Raw genomic sequence first — 14,927 nt, forward strand, 5'->3', positions numbered from 1 at the left:
TCCAAATAGCAAACTCATCACCACTCAACCTGACCAACTCGGCTATGTCCCCGTGCTGCAGTTCTCTGTCTTATCTAGATCATTTGCAATTGAATGGAATAGATCCCTTTTGGACAAAGTGGATTCACCTGCTGCTGCAGTGACCACAGGTGTGATAACATCTAGAATTGGCATCTGGTGCGATCTCTCCGCTTCCACTCCAAAGAAAGTTACCTGTTTATTCCTATCATGCATTGGTTTTTGGGGTTTTCTTTGAGTAATGATGATCTCTTTAGTAGTCTGTTGGCGCCCTCTCCTGGAGGAATAGTTTGCTTGCTCTTGGACATTCTAAAAGAGAGGTCATGATAGACATTGAGCTTCTGAGCTCAATTGGGGACAGTCATGGGTGATGAATGTTTGCAACCTACTGCGAAGCCTCATACCGCAATATAAGGAACGTCAAATACTAAGAAAGGGCGGCCTATGAAAGAATTACTACTTTCAATAAGTACACTTAAACGGCTAATTGGGAATAGAAAAACTGTAAAAAGCCCTCTGAGAAAGCCCCCCTCTAACCTTTGATAGTAAGCTTTTCTGTAGTCTGCCTGTTGATGTATTTTCCGTTTGAACTGTGCACAACATGAAGAGACGGAACACTGGCGGCTTGTCACAATGCCCCCCGATGACATCACAATAGCGCTGCTGCCTAGAAAACAAGCTGCGCAGAAGAAGTTGTTCTTTGGGTGGGAGGGTGGGCTAGTGGAAGGAGGGGGCAATCTCTTTTTTTCCCGGGTGGTAGGGGGATGACAGGAGAAGGGAAGCGGGTGGTGAGAAAGGTACAGAGGGCAGGGTTTGGGGGCTGGGAAGGAAAGGGAAAAGATTAGGGTTTGGGGATGATGAAAGGGCTTTCTACGGGTAAGGATGGCAAAGGGTGGCAGTGACGGAAAGTCAGGCAACCTGTCCTGTCCGTCTTTTTGTATCGTGAATTGGAAAGACTGCAAGGGGGAGGGGAGTTGCTTGCGCCCTAAAGGAGGAGTTATTCAGATTCATTGCAGTGGGCGGCGGCTGCAAAACGCACCATTCTTCTTGTTTTGGCTCTGCAAAGCAGCCTTTTCAAGGGTTGGCTTGGGTGACAAAATGTCTTGTGTAGGCGTGGGTTTGTCTCCCTCTCGCTCTCTCTCCCTAAGATGTGTCCGGCATAGGCCAGGGTGCCACTCGAGGCCCAAACCAATTCTGGTTATCGCTTCTCGGCCTTTTGGCTAAGATCAAGTGTAGTATCTGTTCTTATCAGTTTAATATCTGATACGTCCCCTATCTGGGGACCATATATTAAATGGATTTTTAGAACAGGGAGATGGAAAAAGAGCTTGCTCTGTCCACTCCACGCATTGACCTGGTATTGCAGTACCTCCAGGAACGGTGCACCCCTTCTTAACCCAGTTTCCAAAAGCAGAACTCAATTCACCTGATTCATATTAGCCCGATTTAATGAATTGGAAGAAAGCATACGTCTTCATATGCACCTCAATTTGGCCCATTCACTTTTCACACTTCCTCCTTTTGTTTTTTATCTTTCACACTTTTGACTTTCTTTATTCATCCAAATAGCAAACTCATCACCACTCAACCTGACCAACTCGGCTATGTCCCCGTGCTGCAGTTCTCTGTCTTATCTAGATCATTTGCAATTGAATGGAATAGATCCCTTTTGGACAAAGTGGATTCACCTGCTGCTGCAGTGACCACAGGTGTGATAACATCTAGAATTGGCATCTGGTGCGATCTCTCCGCTTCCACTCCAAAGAAAGTTACCTGTTTATTCCTATCATGCATTGGTTTTTGGGGTTTTCTTTGAGTAATGATGATCTCTTTAGTAGTCTGTTGGCGCCCTCTCCTGGAGGAATAGTTTGCTTGCTCTTGGACATTCTAAAAGAGAGGTCATGATAGACATTGAGCTTCTGAGCTCAATTGGGGACAGTCATGGGTGATGAATGTTTGCAACCTACTGCGAAGCCTCATACCGCAATATAAGGAACGTCAAATACTAAGAAAGGGCGGCCTATGAAAGAATTACTACTTTCAATAAGTACACTTAAACGGCTAATTGGGAATAGAAAAACTGTAAAAAGCCCTCTGAGAAAGCCCCCCTCTAACCTTTGATAGTAAGCTTTTCTGTAGTCTGCCTGTTGATGTATTTTCCGTTTGAACTGTGCACAACATGAAGAGACGGAACACTGGCGGCTTGTCACAATGCCCCCCGATGACATCACAATAGCGCTGCTGCCTAGAAAACAAGCTGCGCAGAAGAAGTTGTTCTTTGGGTGGGAGGGTGGGCTAGTGGAAGGAGGGGGCAATCTCTTTTTTTCCCGGGTGGTAGGGGGATGACAGGAGAAGGGAAGCGGGTGGTGAGAAAGGTACAGAGGGCAGGGTTTGGGGGCTGGGAAGGAAAGGGAAAAGATTAGGGTTTGGGGATGATGAAAGGGCTTTCTACGGGTAAGGATGGCAAAGGGTGGCAGTGACGGAAAGTCAGGCAACCTGTCCTGTCCGTCTTTTTGTATCGTGAATTGGAAAGACTGCAAGGGGGAGGGGAGTTGCTTGCGCCCTAAAGGAGGAGTTATTCAGATTCATTGCAGTGGGCGGCGGCTGCAAAACGCACCATTCTTCTTGTTTTGGCTCTGCAAAGCAGCCTTTTCAAGGGTTGGCTTGGGTGACAAAATGTCTTGTGTAGGCGTGGGTTTGTCTCCCTCTCGCTCTCTCTCCCTAAGATGTGTCCGGCATAGGCCAGGGTGCCACTCGAGGCCCAAACCAATTCTGGTTATCGCTTCTCGGCCTTTTGGCTAAGATCAAGTGTAGTATCTGTTCTTATCAGTTTAATATCTGATACGTCCCCTATCTGGGGACCATATATTAAATGGATTTTTAGAACAGGGAGATGGAAAAAGAGCTTGCTCTGTCCACTCCACGCATTGACCTGGTATTGCAGTACCTCCAGGAACGGTGCACCCCTTCTTAACCCAGTTTCCAAAAGCAGAACTCAATTCACCTGATTCATATTAGCCCGATTTAATGAATTGGAAGAAAGCATACGTCTTCATATGCACCTCAATTTGGCCCATTCACTTTTCACACTTCCTCCTTTTGTTTTTTATCTTTCACACTTTTGACTTTCTTTATTCATCCAAATAGCAAACTCATCACCACTCAACCTGACCAACTCGGCTATGTCCCCGTGCTGCAGTTCTCTGTCTTATCTAGATCATTTGCAATTGAATGGAATAGATCCCTTTTGGACAAAGTGGATTCACCTGCTGCTGCAGTGACCACAGGTGTGATAACATCTAGAATTGGCATCTGGTGCGATCTCTCCGCTTCCACTCCAAAGAAAGTTACCTGTTTATTCCTATCATGCATTGGTTTTTGGGGTTTTCTTTGAGTAATGATGATCTCTTTAGTAGTCTGTTGGCGCCCTCTCCTGGAGGAATAGTTTGCTTGCTCTTGGACATTCTAAAAGAGAGGTCATGATAGACATTGAGCTTCTGAGCTCAATTGGGGACAGTCATGGGTGATGAATGTTTGCAACCTACTGCGAAGCCTCATACCGCAATATAAGGAACGTCAAATACTAAGAAAGGGCGGCCTATGAAAGAATTACTACTTTCAATAAGTACACTTAAACGGCTAATTGGGAATAGAAAAACTGTAAAAAGCCCTCTGAGAAAGCCCCCCTCTAACCTTTGATAGTAAGCTTTTCTGTAGTCTGCCTGTTGATGTATTTTCCGTTTGAACTGTGCACAACATGAAGAGACGGAACACTGGCGGCTTGTCACAATGCCCCCCGATGACATCACAATAGCGCTGCTGCCTAGAAAACAAGCTGCGCAGAAGAAGTTGTTCTTTGGGTGGGAGGGTGGGCTAGTGGAAGGAGGGGGCAATCTCTTTTTTTCCCGGGTGGTAGGGGGATGACAGGAGAAGGGAAGCGGGTGGTGAGAAAGGTACAGAGGGCAGGGTTTGGGGGCTGGGAAGGAAAGGGAAAAGATTAGGGTTTGGGGATGATGAAAGGGCTTTCTACGGGTAAGGATGGCAAAGGGTGGCAGTGACGGAAAGTCAGGCAACCTGTCCTGTCCGTCTTTTTGTATCGTGAATTGGAAAGACTGCAAGGGGGAGGGGAGTTGCTTGCGCCCTAAAGGAGGAGTTATTCAGATTCATTGCAGTGGGCGGCGGCTGCAAAACGCACCATTCTTCTTGTTTTGGCTCTGCAAAGCAGCCTTTTCAAGGGTTGGCTTGGGTGACAAAATGTCTTGTGTAGGCGTGGGTTTGTCTCCCTCTCGCTCTCTCTCCCTAAGATGTGTCCGGCATAGGCCAGGGTGCCACTCGAGGCCCAAACCAATTCTGGTTATCGCTTCTCGGCCTTTTGGCTAAGATCAAGTGTAGTATCTGTTCTTATCAGTTTAATATCTGATACGTCCCCTATCTGGGGACCATATATTAAATGGATTTTTAGAACAGGGAGATGGAAAAAGAGCTTGCTCTGTCCACTCCACGCATTGACCTGGTATTGCAGTACCTCCAGGAACGGTGCACCCCTTCTTAACCCAGTTTCCAAAAGCAGAACTCAATTCACCTGATTCATATTAGCCCGATTTAATGAATTGGAAGAAAGCATACGTCTTCATATGCACCTCAATTTGGCCCATTCACTTTTCACACTTCCTCCTTTTGTTTTTTATCTTTCACACTTTTGACTTTCTTTATTCATCCAAATAGCAAACTCATCACCACTCAACCTGACCAACTCGGCTATGTCCCCGTGCTGCAGTTCTCTGTCTTATCTAGATCATTTGCAATTGAATGGAATAGATCCCTTTTGGACAAAGTGGATTCACCTGCTGCTGCAGTGACCACAGGTGTGATAACATCTAGAATTGGCATCTGGTGCGATCTCTCCGCTTCCACTCCAAAGAAAGTTACCTGTTTATTCCTATCATGCATTGGTTTTTGGGGTTTTCTTTGAGTAATGATGATCTCTTTAGTAGTCTGTTGGCGCCCTCTCCTGGAGGAATAGTTTGCTTGCTCTTGGACATTCTAAAAGAGAGGTCATGATAGACATTGAGCTTCTGAGCTCAATTGGGGACAGTCATGGGTGATGAATGTTTGCAACCTACTGCGAAGCCTCATACCGCAATATAAGGAACGTCAAATACTAAGAAAGGGCGGCCTATGAAAGAATTACTACTTTCAATAAGTACACTTAAACGGCTAATTGGGAATAGAAAAACTGTAAAAAGCCCTCTGAGAAAGCCCCCCTCTAACCTTTGATAGTAAGCTTTTCTGTAGTCTGCCTGTTGATGTATTTTCCGTTTGAACTGTGCACAACATGAAGAGACGGAACACTGGCGGCTTGTCACAATGCCCCCCGATGACATCACAATAGCGCTGCTGCCTAGAAAACAAGCTGCGCAGAAGAAGTTGTTCTTTGGGTGGGAGGGTGGGCTAGTGGAAGGAGGGGGCAATCTCTTTTTTTCCCGGGTGGTAGGGGGATGACAGGAGAAGGGAAGCGGGTGGTGAGAAAGGTACAGAGGGCAGGGTTTGGGGGCTGGGAAGGAAAGGGAAAAGATTAGGGTTTGGGGATGATGAAAGGGCTTTCTACGGGTAAGGATGGCAAAGGGTGGCAGTGACGGAAAGTCAGGCAACCTGTCCTGTCCGTCTTTTTGTATCGTGAATTGGAAAGACTGCAAGGGGGAGGGGAGTTGCTTGCGCCCTAAAGGAGGAGTTATTCAGATTCATTGCAGTGGGCGGCGGCTGCAAAACGCACCATTCTTCTTGTTTTGGCTCTGCAAAGCAGCCTTTTCAAGGGTTGGCTTGGGTGACAAAATGTCTTGTGTAGGCGTGGGTTTGTCTCCCTCTCGCTCTCTCTCCCTAAGATGTGTCCGGCATAGGCCAGGGTGCCACTCGAGGCCCAAACCAATTCTGGTTATCGCTTCTCGGCCTTTTGGCTAAGATCAAGTGTAGTATCTGTTCTTATCAGTTTAATATCTGATACGTCCCCTATCTGGGGACCATATATTAAATGGATTTTTAGAACAGGGAGATGGAAAAAGAGCTTGCTCTGTCCACTCCACGCATTGACCTGGTATTGCAGTACCTCCAGGAACGGTGCACCCCTTCTTAACCCAGTTTCCAAAAGCAGAACTCAATTCACCTGATTCATATTAGCCCGATTTAATGAATTGGAAGAAAGCATACGTCTTCATATGCACCTCAATTTGGCCCATTCACTTTTCACACTTCCTCCTTTTGTTTTTTATCTTTCACACTTTTGACTTTCTTTATTCATCCAAATAGCAAACTCATCACCACTCAACCTGACCAACTCGGCTATGTCCCCGTGCTGCAGTTCTCTGTCTTATCTAGATCATTTGCAATTGAATGGAATAGATCCCTTTTGGACAAAGTGGATTCACCTGCTGCTGCAGTGACCACAGGTGTGATAACATCTAGAATTGGCATCTGGTGCGATCTCTCCGCTTCCACTCCAAAGAAAGTTACCTGTTTATTCCTATCATGCATTGGTTTTTGGGGTTTTCTTTGAGTAATGATGATCTCTTTAGTAGTCTGTTGGCGCCCTCTCCTGGAGGAATAGTTTGCTTGCTCTTGGACATTCTAAAAGAGAGGTCATGATAGACATTGAGCTTCTGAGCTCAATTGGGGACAGTCATGGGTGATGAATGTTTGCAACCTACTGCGAAGCCTCATACCGCAATATAAGGAACGTCAAATACTAAGAAAGGGCGGCCTATGAAAGAATTACTACTTTCAATAAGTACACTTAAACGGCTAATTGGGAATAGAAAAACTGTAAAAAGCCCTCTGAGAAAGCCCCCCTCTAACCTTTGATAGTAAGCTTTTCTGTAGTCTGCCTGTTGATGTATTTTCCGTTTGAACTGTGCACAACATGAAGAGACGGAACACTGGCGGCTTGTCACAATGCCCCCCGATGACATCACAATAGCGCTGCTGCCTAGAAAACAAGCTGCGCAGAAGAAGTTGTTCTTTGGGTGGGAGGGTGGGCTAGTGGAAGGAGGGGGCAATCTCTTTTTTTCCCGGGTGGTAGGGGGATGACAGGAGAAGGGAAGCGGGTGGTGAGAAAGGTACAGAGGGCAGGGTTTGGGGGCTGGGAAGGAAAGGGAAAAGATTAGGGTTTGGGGATGATGAAAGGGCTTTCTACGGGTAAGGATGGCAAAGGGTGGCAGTGACGGAAAGTCAGGCAACCTGTCCTGTCCGTCTTTTTGTATCGTGAATTGGAAAGACTGCAAGGGGGAGGGGAGTTGCTTGCGCCCTAAAGGAGGAGTTATTCAGATTCATTGCAGTGGGCGGCGGCTGCAAAACGCACCATTCTTCTTGTTTTGGCTCTGCAAAGCAGCCTTTTCAAGGGTTGGCTTGGGTGACAAAATGTCTTGTGTAGGCGTGGGTTTGTCTCCCTCTCGCTCTCTCTCCCTAAGATGTGTCCGGCATAGGCCAGGGTGCCACTCGAGGCCCAAACCAATTCTGGTTATCGCTTCTCGGCCTTTTGGCTAAGATCAAGTGTAGTATCTGTTCTTATCAGTTTAATATCTGATACGTCCCCTATCTGGGGACCATATATTAAATGGATTTTTAGAACAGGGAGATGGAAAAAGAGCTTGCTCTGTCCACTCCACGCATTGACCTGGTATTGCAGTACCTCCAGGAACGGTGCACCCCTTCTTAACCCAGTTTCCAAAAGCAGAACTCAATTCACCTGATTCATATTAGCCCGATTTAATGAATTGGAAGAAAGCATACGTCTTCATATGCACCTCAATTTGGCCCATTCACTTTTCACACTTCCTCCTTTTGTTTTTTATCTTTCACACTTTTGACTTTCTTTATTCATCCAAATAGCAAACTCATCACCACTCAACCTGACCAACTCGGCTATGTCCCCGTGCTGCAGTTCTCTGTCTTATCTAGATCATTTGCAATTGAATGGAATAGATCCCTTTTGGACAAAGTGGATTCACCTGCTGCTGCAGTGACCACAGGTGTGATAACATCTAGAATTGGCATCTGGTGCGATCTCTCCGCTTCCACTCCAAAGAAAGTTACCTGTTTATTCCTATCATGCATTGGTTTTTGGGGTTTTCTTTGAGTAATGATGATCTCTTTAGTAGTCTGTTGGCGCCCTCTCCTGGAGGAATAGTTTGCTTGCTCTTGGACATTCTAAAAGAGAGGTCATGATAGACATTGAGCTTCTGAGCTCAATTGGGGACAGTCATGGGTGATGAATGTTTGCAACCTACTGCGAAGCCTCATACCGCAATATAAGGAACGTCAAATACTAAGAAAGGGCGGCCTATGAAAGAATTACTACTTTCAATAAGTACACTTAAACGGCTAATTGGGAATAGAAAAACTGTAAAAAGCCCTCTGAGAAAGCCCCCCTCTAACCTTTGATAGTAAGCTTTTCTGTAGTCTGCCTGTTGATGTATTTTCCGTTTGAACTGTGCACAACATGAAGAGACGGAACACTGGCGGCTTGTCACAATGCCCCCCGATGACATCACAATAGCGCTGCTGCCTAGAAAACAAGCTGCGCAGAAGAAGTTGTTCTTTGGGTGGGAGGGTGGGCTAGTGGAAGGAGGGGGCAATCTCTTTTTTTCCCGGGTGGTAGGGGGATGACAGGAGAAGGGAAGCGGGTGGTGAGAAAGGTACAGAGGGCAGGGTTTGGGGGCTGGGAAGGAAAGGGAAAAGATTAGGGTTTGGGGATGATGAAAGGGCTTTCTACGGGTAAGGATGGCAAAGGGTGGCAGTGACGGAAAGTCAGGCAACCTGTCCTGTCCGTCTTTTTGTATCGTGAATTGGAAAGACTGCAAGGGGGAGGGGAGTTGCTTGCGCCCTAAAGGAGGAGTTATTCAGATTCATTGCAGTGGGCGGCGGCTGCAAAACGCACCATTCTTCTTGTTTTGGCTCTGCAAAGCAGCCTTTTCAAGGGTTGGCTTGGGTGACAAAATGTCTTGTGTAGGCGTGGGTTTGTCTCCCTCTCGCTCTCTCTCCCTAAGATGTGTCCGGCATAGGCCAGGGTGCCACTCGAGGCCCAAACCAATTCTGGTTATCGCTTCTCGGCCTTTTGGCTAAGATCAAGTGTAGTATCTGTTCTTATCAGTTTAATATCTGATACGTCCCCTATCTGGGGACCATATATTAAATGGATTTTTAGAACAGGGAGATGGAAAAAGAGCTTGCTCTGTCCACTCCACGCATTGACCTGGTATTGCAGTACCTCCAGGAACGGTGCACCCCTTCTTAACCCAGTTTCCAAAAGCAGAACTCAATTCACCTGATTCATATTAGCCCGATTTAATGAATTGGAAGAAAGCATACGTCTTCATATGCACCTCAATTTGGCCCATTCACTTTTCACACTTCCTCCTTTTGTTTTTTATCTTTCACACTTTTGACTTTCTTTATTCATCCAAATAGCAAACTCATCACCACTCAACCTGACCAACTCGGCTATGTCCCCGTGCTGCAGTTCTCTGTCTTATCTAGATCATTTGCAATTGAATGGAATAGATCCCTTTTGGACAAAGTGGATTCACCTGCTGCTGCAGTGACCACAGGTGTGATAACATCTAGAATTGGCATCTGGTGCGATCTCTCCGCTTCCACTCCAAAGAAAGTTACCTGTTTATTCCTATCATGCATTGGTTTTTGGGGTTTTCTTTGAGTAATGATGATCTCTTTAGTAGTCTGTTGGCGCCCTCTCCTGGAGGAATAGTTTGCTTGCTCTTGGACATTCTAAAAGAGAGGTCATGATAGACATTGAGCTTCTGAGCTCAATTGGGGACAGTCATGGGTGATGAATGTTTGCAACCTACTGCGAAGCCTCATACCGCAATATAAGGAACGTCAAATACTAAGAAAGGGCGGCCTATGAAAGAATTACTACTTTCAATAAGTACACTTAAACGGCTAATTGGGAATAGAAAAACTGTAAAAAGCCCTCTGAGAAAGCCCCCCTCTAACCTTTGATAGTAAGCTTTTCTGTAGTCTGCCTGTTGATGTATTTTCCGTTTGAACTGTGCACAACATGAAGAGACGGAACACTGGCGGCTTGTCACAATGCCCCCCGATGACATCACAATAGCGCTGCTGCCTAGAAAACAAGCTGCGCAGAAGAAGTTGTTCTTTGGGTGGGAGGGTGGGCTAGTGGAAGGAGGGGGCAATCTCTTTTTTTCCCGGGTGGTAGGGGGATGACAGGAGAAGGGAAGCGGGTGGTGAGAAAGGTACAGAGGGCAGGGTTTGGGGGCTGGGAAGGAAAGGGAAAAGATTAGGGTTTGGGGATGATGAAAGGGCTTTCTACGGGTAAGGATGGCAAAGGGTGGCAGTGACGGAAAGTCAGGCAACCTGTCCTGTCCGTCTTTTTGTATCGTGAATTGGAAAGACTGCAAGGGGGAGGGGAGTTGCTTGCGCCCTAAAGGAGGAGTTATTCAGATTCATTGCAGTGGGCGGCGGCTGCAAAACGCACCATTCTTCTTGTTTTGGCTCTGCAAAGCAGCCTTTTCAAGGGTTGGCTTGGGTGACAAAATGTCTTGTGTAGGCGTGGGTTTGTCTCCCTCTCGCTCTCTCTCCCTAAGATGTGTCCGGCATAGGCCAGGGTGCCACTCGAGGCCCAAACCAATTCTGGTTATCGCTTCTCGGCCTTTTGGCTAAGATCAAGTGTAGTATCTGTTCTTATCAGTTTAATATCTGATACGTCCCCTATCTGGGGACCATATATTAAATGGATTTTTAGAACAGGGAGATGGAAAAAGAGCTTGCTCTGTCCACTCCACGCATTGACCTGGTATTGCAGTACCTCCAGGAACGGTGCACCCCTTCTTAACCCAGTTTCCAAAAGCAGAACTCAATTCACCTGATTCATATTAGCCCGATTTAATGAATTGGAAGAAAGCATACGTCTTCATATGCACCTCAATTTGGCCCATTCACTTTTCACACTTCCTCCTTTTGTTTTTTATCTTTCACACTTTTGACTTTCTTTATTCATCCAAATAGCAAACTCATCACCACTCAACCTGACCAACTCGGCTATGTCCCCGTGCTGCAGTTCTCTGTCTTATCTAGATCATTTGCAATTGAATGGAATAGATCCCTTTTGGACAAAGTGGATTCACCTGCTGCTGCAGTGACCACAGGTGTGATAACATCTAGAATTGGCATCTGGTGCGATCTCTCCGCTTCCACTCCAAAGAAAGTTACCTGTTTATTCCTATCATGCATTGGTTTTTGGGGTTTTCTTTGAGTAATGATGATCTCTTTAGTAGTCTGTTGGCGCCCTCTCCTGGAGGAATAGTTTGCTTGCTCTTGGACATTCTAAAAGAGAGGTCATGATAGACATTGAGCTTCTGAGCTCAATTGGGGACAGTCATGGGTGATGAATGTTTGCAACCTACTGCGAAGCCTCATACCGCAATATAAGGAACGTCAAATACTAAGAAAGGGCGGCCTATGAAAGAATTACTACTTTCAATAAGTACACTTAAACGGCTAATTGGGAATAGAAAAACTGTAAAAAGCCCTCTGAGAAAGCCCCCCTCTAACCTTTGATAGTAAGCTTTTCTGTAGTCTGCCTGTTGATGTATTTTCCGTTTGAACTGTGCACAACATGAAGAGACGGAACACTGGCGGCTTGTCACAATGCCCCCCGATGACATCACAATAGCGCTGCTGCCTAGAAAACAAGCTGCGCAGAAGAAGTTGTTCTTTGGGTGGGAGGGTGGGCTAGTGGAAGGAGGGGGCAATCTCTTTTTTTCCCGGGTGGTAGGGGGATGACAGGAGAAGGGAAGCGGGTGGTGAGAAAGGTACAGAGGGCAGGGTTTGGGGGCTGGGAAGGAAAGGGAAAAGATTAGGGTTTGGGGATGATGAAAGGGCTTTCTACGGGTAAGGATGGCAAAGGGTGGCAGTGACGGAAAGTCAGGCAACCTGTCCTGTCCGTCTTTTTGTATCGTGAATTGGAAAGACTGCAAGGGGGAGGGGAGTTGCTTGCGCCCTAAAGGAGGAGTTATTCAGATTCATTGCAGTGGGCGGCGGCTGCAAAACGCACCATTCTTCTTGTTTTGGCTCTGCAAAGCAGCCTTTTCAAGGGTTGGCTTGGGTGACAAAATGTCTTGTGTAGGCGTGGGTTTGTCTCCCTCTCGCTCTCTCTCCCTAAGATGTGTCCGGCATAGGCCAGGGTGCCACTCGAGGCCCAAACCAATTCTGGTTATCGCTTCTCGGCCTTTTGGCTAAGATCAAGTGTAGTGTTGTTCGAAGAGGTGGTTTAAGCTCCAGGCCACCTTAGTACAATGATACAATGCACACTGGAAGGTTGCGCTTGCTAGTACTCTGGGTGGATAGTATATTCATCTAGAGGAAAACATGGCCCTACCAGGATCGAGGCTATTAAACTGAGTAAGGGTGGGGGGCTATGGTACAACGTGCCCCAGGACTGACGACCCTGGAGTGAGTCTGAGCTTGCTGGCTTGGGACCCCGGCAAGCCTTGGGCTCTGTAGCACACCGTACCTTGCCTTTTCATACTTTTTGAGCATATTACCCTATCCCGGCCTTCTGGCTAGGAAGGGAAATTTTTACAATCCCGGTCGGAGGTCTGGTCAGCTTTGGGCTGAGAAACTAACACCCGGTTGGAGGTCTGGGTCAGCTTCGGCTGAGAAACCAACACCCGGTTGGAGGTCTGGGTCAGCTTCGGCTGAGAAACCAACACCCGGTTGGAGGTCCGGTTAGCCTTGGGCTGAGAAACCAACACCGGTTGACGGTCCGGGCAGTTTCGGCTGCGAAACCAACAACTAGTAGCTCTCTACTCCACTTGGGTAAGATGCCTGGGTGGACGCTGGGAGCAACGACAAGGCTCAACCAGGCTTCGGCTTGGGGGAGCACCGAAGATCCCTGACCCTTGCTGTGGCCTTCTGGCTCGGAGGGACGGGGTTGATTTTTGGGGACCCTCTCCTCACGGTGGGGTCCACACGAATCCTAGCCTTTGCACTGTTTTTGGTGTGACTTCGGTCATGCATTTTTTGTGGTGCTTTGGAAAGCTTCATTAAATCTAAAAAATCTGTTCTTATCAGTTTAATATCTGATACGTCCCCTATCTGGGGACCATATATTAAATGGATTTTTAGAACAGGGAGATGGAAAAAGAGCTTGCTCTGTCCACTCCACGCATTGACCTGGTATTGCAGTACCTCCAGGAACGGTGCACCCCTTCTTAACCCAGTTTCCAAAAGCAGAACTCAATTCACCTGATTCATATTAGCCCGATTTAATGAATTGGAAGAAAGCATACGTCTTCATATGCACCTCAATTTGGCCCATTCACTTTTCACACTTCCTCCTTTTGTTTTTTATCTTTCACACTTTTGACTTTCTTTATTCATCCAAATAGCAAACTCATCACCACTCAACCTGACCAACTCGGCTATGTCCCCGTGCTGCAGTTCTCTGTCTTATCTAGATCATTTGCAATTGAATGGAATAGATCCCTTTTGGACAAAGTGGATTCACCTGCTGCTGCAGTGACCACAGGTGTGATAACATCTAGAATTGGCATCTGGTGCGATCTCTCCGCTTCCACTCCAAAGAAAGTTACCTGTTTATTCCTATCATGCATTGGTTTTTGGGGTTTTCTTTGAGTAATGATGATCTCTTTAGTAGTCTGTTGGCGCCCTCTCCTGGAGGAATAGTTTGCTTGCTCTTGGACATTCTAAAAGAGAGGTCATGATAGACATTGAGCTTCTGAGCTCAATTGGGGACAGTCATGGGTGATGAATGTTTGCAACCTACTGCGAAGCCTCATACCGCAATATAAGGAACGTCAAATACTAAGAAAGGGCGGCCTATGAAAGAATTACTACTTTCAATAAGTACACTTAAACGGCTAATTGGGAATAGAAAAACTGTAAAAAGCCCTCTGAGAAAGCCCCCCTCTAACCTTTGATAGTAAGCTTTTCTGTAGTCTGCCTGTTGATGTATTTTCCGTTTGAACTGTGCACAACATGAAGAGACGGAACACTGGCGGCTTGTCACAATGCCCCCCGATGACATCACAATAGCGCTGCTGCCTAGAAAACAAGCTGCGCAGAAGAAGTTGTTCTTTGGGTGGGAGGGTGGGCTAGTGGAAGGAGGGGGCAATCTCTTTTTTTCCCGGGTGGTAGGGGGATGACAGGAGAAGGGAAGCGGGTGGTGAGAAAGGTACAGAGGGCAGGGTTTGGGGGCTGGGAAGGAAAGGGAAAAGATTAGGGTTTGGGGATGATGAAAGGGCTTTCTACGGGTAAGGATGGCAAAGGGTGGCAGTGACGGAAAGTCAGGCAACCTGTCCTGTCCGTCTTTTTGTATCGTGAATTGGAAAGACTGCAAGGGGGAGGGGAGTTGCTTGCGCCCTAAAGGAGGAGTTATTCAGATTCATTGCAGTGGGCGGCGGCTGCAAAACGCACCATTCTTCTTGTTTTGGCTCTGCAAAGCAGCCTTTTCAAGGGTTGGCTTGGGTGACAAAATGTCTTGTGTAGGCGTGGGTTTGTCTCCCTCTCGCTCTCTCTCCCTAAGATGTGTCCGGCATAGGCCAGGGTGCCACTCGAGGCCCAAACCAATTCTGGTTATCGCTTCTCGGCCTTTTGGCTAAGATCAAGTGTAGTATCTGTTCTTATCAGTTTAATATCTGATACGTCCCCTATCTGGGGACCATATATTAAATGGATTTTTAGAACAGGGAGATGGAAAAAGAGCTTGCTCTGTCCACTCCACGCATTGACCTGGTATTGCAGTACCTCCAGGAACGGTGCACCCCTTCTTAACCCAGTTTCCAAAAGCAGAACTCAATTCACCTGATTCATATTAGCCCGATTTAATGAATTGGAAGAAAGCATACGTCTTCATA

The 14,927-nt window shown here is 46.8% G+C and overlaps 9 non-coding genes across 9 annotated transcripts; all 9 read left to right on the forward strand.

Annotated features, from left to right (window-relative positions):
* The first annotated feature begins 1,218 nt into the window (after positions 1 to 1,218).
* LOC142283793 (U2 spliceosomal RNA) lies at positions 1,219 to 1,409 on the forward strand. The gene has a single exon (XR_012745388.1). It is a non-coding gene; the product is annotated as a U2 spliceosomal RNA (small nuclear RNA).
* A 1,387-nt stretch (positions 1,410 to 2,796) lies between these two features.
* LOC142283799 (U2 spliceosomal RNA) lies at positions 2,797 to 2,987 on the forward strand. Its single transcript, XR_012745393.1, has one exon. It is a non-coding gene; the product is annotated as a U2 spliceosomal RNA (small nuclear RNA).
* A 1,387-nt stretch (positions 2,988 to 4,374) lies between these two features.
* On the forward strand, positions 4,375 to 4,565 carry LOC142283800 (U2 spliceosomal RNA). Its single transcript, XR_012745394.1, has one exon. It is a non-coding gene; the product is annotated as a U2 spliceosomal RNA (small nuclear RNA).
* Positions 4,566 to 5,952: 1,387 nt separating this feature from the next.
* Positions 5,953 to 6,143, forward strand: LOC142283801 (U2 spliceosomal RNA). Its single transcript, XR_012745395.1, has one exon. It is a non-coding gene; the product is annotated as a U2 spliceosomal RNA (small nuclear RNA).
* Positions 6,144 to 7,530: 1,387 nt separating this feature from the next.
* On the forward strand, positions 7,531 to 7,721 carry LOC142283802 (U2 spliceosomal RNA). The gene has a single exon (XR_012745396.1). It is a non-coding gene; the product is annotated as a U2 spliceosomal RNA (small nuclear RNA).
* Positions 7,722 to 9,108: 1,387 nt separating this feature from the next.
* Positions 9,109 to 9,299, forward strand: LOC142283795 (U2 spliceosomal RNA). Its single transcript, XR_012745389.1, has one exon. It is a non-coding gene; the product is annotated as a U2 spliceosomal RNA (small nuclear RNA).
* A 1,387-nt stretch (positions 9,300 to 10,686) lies between these two features.
* LOC142283796 (U2 spliceosomal RNA) lies at positions 10,687 to 10,877 on the forward strand. Its single transcript, XR_012745390.1, has one exon. It is a non-coding gene; the product is annotated as a U2 spliceosomal RNA (small nuclear RNA).
* A 2,189-nt stretch (positions 10,878 to 13,066) lies between these two features.
* LOC142283798 (U2 spliceosomal RNA) lies at positions 13,067 to 13,261 on the forward strand. The gene has a single exon (XR_012745392.1). It is a non-coding gene; the product is annotated as a U2 spliceosomal RNA (small nuclear RNA).
* Positions 13,262 to 14,648: 1,387 nt separating this feature from the next.
* LOC142283797 (U2 spliceosomal RNA) lies at positions 14,649 to 14,839 on the forward strand. Its single transcript, XR_012745391.1, has one exon. It is a non-coding gene; the product is annotated as a U2 spliceosomal RNA (small nuclear RNA).
* The last annotated feature ends 88 nt before the right edge of the window (positions 14,840 to 14,927 follow it).

Source organism: Anomaloglossus baeobatrachus, unplaced genomic scaffold (genome assembly GCF_048569485.1).
Source record: "Anomaloglossus baeobatrachus isolate aAnoBae1 unplaced genomic scaffold, aAnoBae1.hap1 Scaffold_5479, whole genome shotgun sequence".
NCBI lineage: Eukaryota > Metazoa > Chordata > Amphibia > Anura > Aromobatidae > Anomaloglossus > Anomaloglossus baeobatrachus.